Source organism: Amblyomma mixtum, chromosome 1, assembly GCF_055824585.1.
Source record: "Amblyomma mixtum isolate Tamu chromosome 1, ASM5582458v1, whole genome shotgun sequence".
Taxonomy (NCBI): Eukaryota; Metazoa; Arthropoda; class Arachnida; order Ixodida; family Ixodidae; genus Amblyomma; species Amblyomma mixtum.
This window is the reverse complement of record NC_143012.1, coordinates 60,180,826-60,191,287: the sequence shown is the minus strand read 5'-3', so window position 1 is coordinate 60,191,287 and position 10,462 is coordinate 60,180,826.

Here is a 10,462-nt window from a genome sequence, read left to right as displayed (position 1 = left end):
TATTGATATTAATTTCAAAACCACCACACTCGTCATTGCCACTGTACAACCTCTAAGCAGGGGTGCAGTCATGTCCTCAAAGTTGAATATAGTTGCTCTATCAACTACATCATGTGTGCCCAATGTCGGGGTTTACGGATACCATCTGCCATGAGATAGAGTACCGTATGAAAAAAATGCGGTATTAAATTAACCTGCTGCGAGTCTCAGTGCCACAGCCTCGTATTCGCTTATACACAAAGAGGCATTTGCCTTTCATAAAAAAAAAAATAGAAGCGAGCAGACTGGCCCTTTAACAGAGTGCTGCAGCCTGCGACCGTCGGTTCTTATGATAATCAAGTTTCTTGCTCTCTTTCACTTTTCAGGCATTTGAACCAGTAATGCCAAGCCAAAGAGTGCACAATCTACTTGAAGGCGAATCTTCGAAAACCTCTGCTACCCGCATTTGCCAGTGGAACAGCTTGACGGTTAAGAAATGGCATATCCAGTGATCTTGGATCGTGGTGGCGATGTAAAAATTTGGGCATAGCATACCCGTCCTTGTTAGCGTAAAGAGCACAGCATTGCAACATGAACAATGTATATCGTGAAACATTCCACTTCTGATATTGTACATGAGTGCAGCACGAGTCATAGGATACCTTGTGATCCAGCACACTGCAGTGCAAGTTGCACTTTTTCTCTGAACTCCTCTGTAATTAACAGCAATGAAAAAACATGGAGGGGATTAGAAAAATTGCCCGTTATGTGCCTGTGTCTTTTGCGCGTCACATTTTATCTTGCTTTCTGTGCTGTTGTCTCTCCAGTTTGAGTCCTGGCTTTTCACTGTGGTTCTGTCGTCCTGGAATTCAGTTCTTTTGTCTCATTATTTTGCTGCTTATTATTTTATTTGTGCTTCTGTGTGCTATTTCTTTGCAAAATGAACTCTCAAAATCAGTTACATTTTACTGTTATGCTATTTTAGATTCTGGGATTAATCTTGAAGGGACATTTGTCAAAGCTGAGCGTAAAAGTATCAGCGTGGTAAATTTTGTCCGTTGGTGGCAGTAATATATGCAGAACTTGTGGTTTAGGCACAACTTTATGTATTTTAAATTGGAAAAGAAATTCAGGTCCGCAGCAAGCTGTGTTCTCTCGTCGCGTCTGATATGGTATACGCTTTTAGTAAATGTCCTGCATTTCCTGATTATGCCCCAGCTTCCTGTAGACACAGGTATTTTAGTTTATATAAAATTAAGGCAGTGCAGTTATTTGCTCTTGCAGTAAATTACAGTGACTTTTATTCTTTAAGCTTGATTGTTCATCTTTTAAAATGTTTTTGAAAAAACAAAGCACACAGACGACCTTGGTGGTATGCTTGAAGAATTTTTTGCTAGGTACTACTTTATTTTTGGTCATAACAGATTATCTCGAACTCACTATTGAACACTTGGCTACGTTTCTAGGCAGGGAAGAAGTCCTTCGGCAGTTTTTCTCCAGCAATGTGAACAAGGTTTCCTTGAAATGTGCAGAGTAATTAATTTTAAAGCTTCAGCAGACAGGAGGAATACAGTCATTAGGAGTGTACTGTGGGTTTGATCAAAGCTTATTGACTTTATTTATTGATGAAATTCTCTTAGCATTACTTGCAAGTTTCCTGCCGATGATACGAGCACTTTGTCTAAGCAGCTCTGGCTCTTAAGTTTCCTGCAGAGTATGCTCATTGCTCTCAGTAATTCTTCAGAAGCTAAAACATTATCCCTCCATACCAAATGAACTGTGACATGTCTTATTCCGCATTCCATTGAAAACTCCCTGTCTTTCATTGATGCAGGCCTGGTCAAAGCTGATCCTGACCAGGGTGTGCCGCCTGGGGAAAACTTGCAGGACGACGACACCCATATGCAGCACTCTATGCCAAGTCTTTGCAACACTGTTGGGAACCACCAGGATGGATATGCGAACAAGCAGTTGCATCACTGTAGCCACTGCAGTAAGGGCTTCATGAAGAAAAGCCACCTAGAACTGCACCTTCGCCTCCACACCGGTGACCATCGCTACCAGTGTGACCACTGTGGAAAGAGATGTGTACAAAAGTGTGACTTGGTCACACACATCCGTACCCACACGGGCGAGCGTCCATACAAATGCGACTACTGTGGGAACAGCTTTGCTGAAAGAGGCCATCTGGTGACCCACCTTCGCACCCACATGGGTGAGAAGCCATTCCAGTGCCAGCTCTGCCCCATGGCCTTTACACAGAGTTCTAACCTTGCAAGGCATGTGCAAGCCCATAAGAGTGAGAAACCATATCAGTGTGAGTTCTGCACATCGGCGTTCAAAGAAAAATACCGTCTAAAACGCCATGAAAAAAGTCAACATTCTTCAAAAACCACTGTTCCTTAAAGTTTTCATGCGTTTTCCCAACTTTAGATACCGAAATAGTTGCTGGCTAACCTGTCTCACTTTTAATGGGTCAGGTTGTGATACATTATTCAAATTTACATGATTTTAAAGAGGGTCGGCATGGGGCAATTCTTCGGTTTGTTTTCTCTCGACTGTAAGAAAGCTGAACCAAGCAAACTGCTGCTGTCATGAACGGGACTTAAATTGTGGCATGTGCAGATGTCATCATTTTACTAGTTTCAGTGTGTTGAATGACGTGCATGAATTCTGGTTGCAGTTCAAGAAGATCATATATTCTTGTGAGCAGGACTTCGTTTAACTCTGCCAGAATAGCCAATAGGTAAATATGGTTCATAAAACCTGGGTGTTTTTTCAGGTTCGTCACAATAATATTTTCTCGCACCCTTTCTATTTCTTATTTTTATCTGTGCATTCATTTCTGTGTCCCCTCATCTGTTCAACTTTGCCATTTCTTTCAGACAAATGTTTAAAGAAATAAAATAAATCACTTTCCGGAATGAGGTTCTTAGCAGCAAATCTAAAATTTGTGCATCGATATGAAGTACTCGCATAATTTCTTATGCCTTAATAAAAAAAAAAAGCTTTTGAAGGAGAAGAAAACAAGGTCTCGGTGTTGTTACAATGTGCATATGTTTTGTACTAGAATGTGGGGCGCTGGCTAACAAACTGACATACTAATGTCCGAGAAGTTCTGTGTTCTTTTCTGAGTGCCATACCACCAGAGAAGCATGCTGTCTTATTGTTCTTTCCATGCTTGTGTTGTGGCTCTATCAATGTGATGCAAGAGCAGGGAAGCAAAGCCCAGCCTTTTGATGATATACTATGCTTATTTTTGGTTTACTTGCTGCTTGGGAGTGCTTTATCAGTGTAATTGTGTGCTGTAACGGTTTCCAGGATTTGTGACCAAATCAATAAAGTTTTGTCATCCATTGAAAGTACAAGGAAGGAGTACACGCAGAAAGCTTATGCTTTGGGCAGCTTGACAATGCTGCTGCCTTTACACATGGTGGCAGTGAAAGTACATTACAGACATGACACAAACATGCGCTGACTAACCACCGATTGCTCTATTTATTGCGTGTTCAAATTTATAGGCTGAAAAGTATGGTGCTAGAATACACAGAAGAACTAATAAGAAACACAAATCATGAATTAACCCATGCTTAGATGGTGCATATATGTGGTAAAGAAGAATGGGCCAAAAGAAATAAAACAAAGCCTAGCAGTACTCCACCTTGGGGGATTCTCCTAAACATTTGACCAACCCTCCAAGAAACCTGTTTTCCTTTTTTTTTTCAGTGTTATGAATGGAATGTGAATGCGTTTCATTCTTTATGGATCGAGAACACTTAAAATAATTTGTGTGCACACGTCTGCACATTCGGCGTCTTCGTCTTGGCAAGGAATGGCGTTCAGTATTTGGGAATAGTGAATCACCAAATGGCTATCTGTTGATCGTTTCAAAGAACAAGTGTGTTCACTTATCCTCGTTGTGCAGAAGTGTAAGACGAGAGGTTGAGACGTCTTGAAAGTAGTGAGGATGATGCTGCTGATGGCACAGTTGTGCTTGGGCCAGAGAGCCAGATAACAAAGATTCTTGTAGAAGAAGTTTGCTGAAGTAGCAGGAATGTAGACTGGGCAAGGTCATCATCATCATCAGCCTGACTACGCCCACTGCGGGGCAGTGGCCTCTCCCACGTCTCTCCAACTGTCCTTTGCCAATTGCAGCCACTGAATCCCCGCAAACTTTCTACCGCCCCTTGCTACGGTTGTTTTCTCTTGAAATCCACTTCGTTACCCTTAAGCACCAGCGGTCATCTTGCCTTCGCATTACATGCACTGCCCGAGCCCATTTCTTCCTCCTGAATTCGACTAGGATGTCATTATCCCGCATTTGTTCTCTCAGCCAATCTGCCCACACCTGGTCTCGTTATGTTACACCCGTCATTTTTCTTTCCATAACTCATTGCATTGTCCTTAACCTAAGTTGAGCCCTCTTCATTAGCCGTCTCGTTGGGCAAGTTGGTTCATCACTAATGGGAAAGGCTGCATTGTGAACAGCAAAGCTTTTAAGCCTGTTTTAATTACCAGTATGTGTGTGTGTGTGTGTGTGTGTGTGTGTGTGTGTGTGCTAGTGCACACAACAAAAGGCAAGAGTGACTCAATGTTTCTATTTTTTTAAAATTAATAGTGCATGATTATTGTCACTCAAACATAATGAATTAGAAAGGAGAAGAAAAAACAACCATGTTTTTTTATGGTGTGTGTGTGTGTGTGTGAGAGAGAGAAAGTGTGTCTATACTGCAACCTCATGTGACGTAAAAACAAAAAGCACAACAACCGGAGAATTCGAGTGAAGTATGCTCAACACTTTTCATGCAGAAGGCTGAAATCGTACACCTCTGTGGGGTGGCAGCATTATTTATGTGGTGTTGCTAATTTAGTTTGGAATCCACATGTTCTTGATGGTTGAAAAAGAGCAAAATGGTGATTAGACATACCTGTACACAGAGCATGTTAGTTAGGTCCGCCGCAGTGGCTCAGTGGTTATGGTGCTCGGCTACAGACCCGTAAGACGAGGGTTTGATCCCGGCCGTGGCAGTAAAATTTCAAAGGAGGCGAAATTCTAGAGGCCCGTATTCTGTGCGAAAGAACTCCAGATGGTCGAAATTTCTGGAGCCCTTCACTACGGCATAAAGACTGATTTGTTGAGCACAAATTTGCAAAAGCTTGAGTTTGCAGTTGTGGTTTGCAATGACAGCACTGCTCTCTTGCTCCAATTGCTTTCTTGTTTTGTTCATGTTCACCACATTACAGCTTTCTTTTCTGTGTTAACCATGCCAGCATCCCAGCCATGATCCTAATGTTTTCCAGTGTGCTCACTAACATGTAAATTATTGCCCAACTTTTGTGTAGTGTGTGATCCAACATCGCTTTAGCTGTGACCATTGTGACCCAACGAGTTCAATGGAAACTGGCTGCCAGCTGGCAGATTTCATGGGCCAAATTTTTCCTAGGGCGACTTCACCGGTGGCCTACAGCACGTTCTTCAACTTGCAGTATTTGTGCATGAGGAATGAAGGATTGATACTGGGGAAAGTGTCGGATATTGTTTTGGGCACGGATAAGGCTGTGGAGCTTTTAGTTCCTCCTGATCAGCATGTCGCTGTCAAGTGTTCGCAAACTTTACTTGCCTTTAATTCTCTTCCCCTGAAACGAATCTGGCAGAGCGCAATACCATGAGCGTTTGGAAAATTGTTCTTCCCGAGTTTAGCAGCAATTATAGTACAGAGAATTTGATGTTGCTTTAAGGTGAAACGATTATTTGTTGCTTCCACATACTATATTTCGTAATATTCATGTACTAAATTTTTCGAATCACCTCACGAAAGCATACGCCACGACAATCGGAGTTTCATTTTGCGATTATAAAAACAATATATGGATGGCATAAACCTCAAAACAAAGTAAACGGTGCATCAACTAGCTGTAGCCTCGCCCGCTAGAGCTGCAAGAAGTTACGGAAAGCCCACTCACGATTTTGTCAGCTAGAGTCACAGAAGAACAAAGAGAGCTTGGCTGGCATCGAATGGAATGTACCTCAATCCTGCATGAAAGTTAACTGCTTAACTGCACGGTTACCCAGATATATAGCCTCGACCGCGGCAAAATGATTTGCATCTGTGGCTAGACATCTGCGGAGCTTGCTCCAATTGGTAAAAGCGCAAACGGGTCAAACCCGCTAAGCAGAGGCAAAGCACAATTTCATTATGACACATTGCTCCGGCTTGACATTCATGCATTGAGTCGCATGAAGCCAGATCTGCAGCATAAACACAAAAAAGGACGGATCTGCAGAGCACAAAGTTGCAAATGCCCAAGTTTGCTTGCGAAGGCAGCACTCACATGATCGCACGTAGTACTAGAGCATGCACTCTAATTTGTTTCCATTGTTGATGCTCGCAGCCATGAAGGAAAATCAAAAACTCGGCTGTCGGTGCAAAGCTAAAGTGTGAAAACTATCGACGAGGGAAATAGTTGCCATAATGATTCAAGATAACATAATATTTCTGTAAACTTCATGGTATCGCAGCTCGATTCAGACATGTATTCATGACCCGGGAATTAAAAATTTGTGGGTAAGCTGATTCCGTAAAATTATGTGAACGTTACAAATACTGTATGTGGCTGGACAGCAGTCGAGAGCAAGAAATACTCGTTTCGCTTTCAAGCAACATCCGATCCTTCGTACTAATTCTCCGAACACTCATGATATCAAGCTTTACCGGATCCGTTTCATCATAAGAGAAAGGAAGAAAAGCTTGCGACTACGTGACAGCGGCATGTGGTTGATCATGAGGAACTAAAGACTCCGCGGCCTGATTCATACGAAAAGCAACCCGACGCTTTCCCCGGTATCATTCCTTTGCACACACGCACTGACAGATGAGGAACGCAACCATCCACCACGTTGATATTTTCTTTTCTCGTGTTTCGCCTATTTTTCCCGTGAAATTTGCAAGCCGGCTGCCAGTTTCAATTTACTGGTTGGGACACATCTAAAGCACTGTTGGATCATACATTACGTAAGCTGGGTAATAAATTACACATTTACACACGGCCGCCGCGGTGGCTCAGTGGCTATGGTGCTCGGCTGCTGGCCCGAAAGACGCGGGTTCGATCCCGGCCGCGGCGGCTGAATTTCTTTGGAGGAGAAATTCGAGGCCCGTGTACTGTGCGATGTCAGTGCACGTTAAAGAACCCCAGGTGGTCGAAATTTCTGGAGCCCTCCACTACGGCGTCTCTCATAGCCTTAGTCGCTTTGGGACGTTAAACCCCATAAACCAACCAACCATTTACACACGGTTTACACGTTCAGTGACCACCGCGGTGGCTCAGTGGTTATGGTGGTCGCCTGCTGACCCAAAAAACGCGGGTTTGAGCCTGGTCGTGGTGGTCGAGTTTCGATGGAGGTGAAATTCTAGAGGCCCGAGTTCTGTGCCATGTCTGTGCACGTTAAAGAACCTCAGGTGGTCAAAATTTCTGGAGCCCTCCACTACGGCGTCTCCCATAGCCTTAGTATCCTGAGTCGCTTTGGGACATTAAACACCATAAGCTAAGCCACATTGCCAAAATGCTGGCAAGGTTATGAGGGCCAACTCAGTAATCAGAGAGCTGGGAAAGTCCCTCAGGTGCGACGTGATGGATGTAAACCGGGTGATTTACGGAGACAGGAACTCTCCTCCATTCTACCCTGATGGCATCCATTACGCCAAACCAGCGGGATGGCAGGTTGGGAAGAGGGTGGGCCGTAGGGCACTGGCTTTTTTGCAGGCACGTAGGATACCCCTGCAGGCCAAGGAGTAGGCAGCAAATGTGAAAGGAGGGGGGGGGGGGGCAGGACAAGGGCATGGCGAACGAAAAGGAAGCAACCTCTCAGTGTTGGGTTCATTAACATGCAAGGGGGAAGAAGTCGAATTAAATGGGACGAAATCGAAGAACAACTAAAATCTGAAGACATTGGGGTATATGGGGTTGCGGGAACTCACCTGAGAGACATGGAAGAACCGCCACACATTGCAGGTTACACTTGGATAGGGTGTAACAGAAAAGAGAAAGACTGTAAAGGTGGAGGCCTAGGGGCATTAGTAAAGAAGCAAGATTGGGAAAGGGTAAGAGAGACTCCCCACTGTGCAGTTCTAAGAACAATAACAGGGTTTGTATACCTTAAAAGAGGGAGTGAGTCGAGTGAGGAGAATAAAGGGCATTTCGAATGTATGTCTAAAGACATCAGGGACTTAGGCTCGCATCGGGAAATAATCATCTTGGGAGATGTGAATGCTCACTTGGAATACTTTGACGGAGCTACAGATGCAACGGGGAAGATGTTAGGAGAATTCTGCGATGCCCATGATCTAGTAATGGTTAATACGGAAATAAAATGTGACGGGAAAGTAACAAGGGTAAGAAATAATTCGCACTCAACTATTGACTATTGCCTTATGTCACACAAACTGTATGACAGGTTAGGGGACATGAAAATTGATGAAGAAGGTATGAAAAGCCTGGGAAGCGACCACAGAAGAATCAAAAAAACATTTGGTAGTGCAATACCAGCGGTAGGAATTCAAGGGAGGGAAAGCAAACATAACCTCACTGATGCACAACTGCAGGAAGTGTCTGGACACATTGAAGACATAGTATCCAGGCAGCCGGATAGGGAGTGGACATATGATGCCCTAGTGGGGGTTTTTCAAGGGGAGTTAGAGAAGGCCCTAAGCAAAAAGGGAAGAAGAAAGGGAAGACACACACCAAAAAGCTGGTAAGACAGGGAAGTGAAGGCAGCCATAGCGCGACCACAGGAGGCATCCAGGGAACACAGATTTGCAAAGAAAAAGGGGGCCCCACCAGACAAACTGGATGCAAAATGGAATGGATACCTTGAGAGCAAAAGGGAGGCAGCGGCATTAGTCCAAGCCAAAATAGGAAAGGCAGGAGTCCAGTGGATGATGGAGGTAAATAAGAAAGATAGGAATGCTGCAAAGAGGTTTTGGGAGCACATAAGACTACAAGGGAAGAGGGCATCCAACACACTCTGACCACACAGGATGGAAAAAGGGTAGAGTGAGAGGAAGCACAAGAATTTATCAGACAAACAATCGAAGCAGCATTTGCAGAGCCTGTGGCGGATGGACTGGGGGAGAGCAGGGACAGCAATGGGACAGGGGAGGAAGAGCCTAGGGAGAGAGCAGCAGGGGACTGGGACAGAATAGAAGGCAAGGTTCCCATCGGAACAGCGACAGGACCAGACGGCATACCTATGAGATTAATTACCATACCAGGCGAAAAAAGCAAATTGAAAGTACGACAGATCATTGAAAAAGTAGTAGAGGGAGGAGAGGTAGGAGACATTTCAAAAGACTGGAAAGCAAGCAGGATGAGACTAATATACAAAGGCAAGGGAAACACGGACAACATTAAATCCTACCGATCAATTACGGTCACATCAGTTATTTACAGGCTAGCAATGCAGATGGTGAAAATGAGAATGGAAGGATGGGCAGAGAATGAGAAGATCTTGGGAGAGTTGCAGAACGGTTTCCGAAAGGACAGACGGTTGGAGGACAATCTATTTGTCATAACGCAGTGTATAAGAGATAGCTGAGGCAAGTCAGAGGCCTCTATGGATGGTATTTTTAGACATTAAGGGGGCATATGACAATGTGAATCAGGAAAAACTTTGGGACCAATTGAAGAGATATGGTGCCGATAGAAATCTGGTTGACTTTCTACAACGTGTGTATTCAGACAATGAGGTGGTAGTAACATGGGAGGGAGAAACTACAAAACCAGCTAAAATTAAAAGAGGGCTAAGACAGGGCTGCCCACTATCACCCCTACTTTTTTTGGTATACGTGAGTCCAATGGAAAAGAGGTTGGATGAGAGTAGGGTCGGAGTTGACGTGAGTATATGCATGAAGGTCAGCAGACAAGCGAGATAGGCTGCAGGAACTGATTAAGATCTGTGGTGAGGAGGGCAACAAGCTAGGACTCTAATTCAGTAGAGAGAAGTCAGGGATAATGGTATATAATGATGAGAGGGGAGACCCACTAGAAATACAGGACACTATGATAGACCATGTGAGAACTTATAAGTTGCCAGATGGCTAAGTGAAGGGAAAAAATATCTGGAAGTGCATCAGAGGATTCTAAAGGATAGCAAAAAGGAATTAAGACATTAGGGTCATTTTTTTTTACCTACACTGGTTACACTAGCGTAGCAAGTGTATTATAAAATTATGATACACTGGCTACACTAGTGTAACCAGTGTAGGTAAAAAGAATGGCCCTGTTATGAAACATAGAGCACTATGGAACTATAATAGGTATGAGGTGGTTAGAGTGGTATATATAAGAGAATCATGGTACCGGGCCTCACATCAACGTTTCCTCACATTTGGAAATGCATTCCGGTGCATGAAATCAGAAATACAGTCAAGTTTAGAGGTCAGACAAAGAAGTGTAGGAAGGCTAGCTTTGGGAGCCCATGGGAACA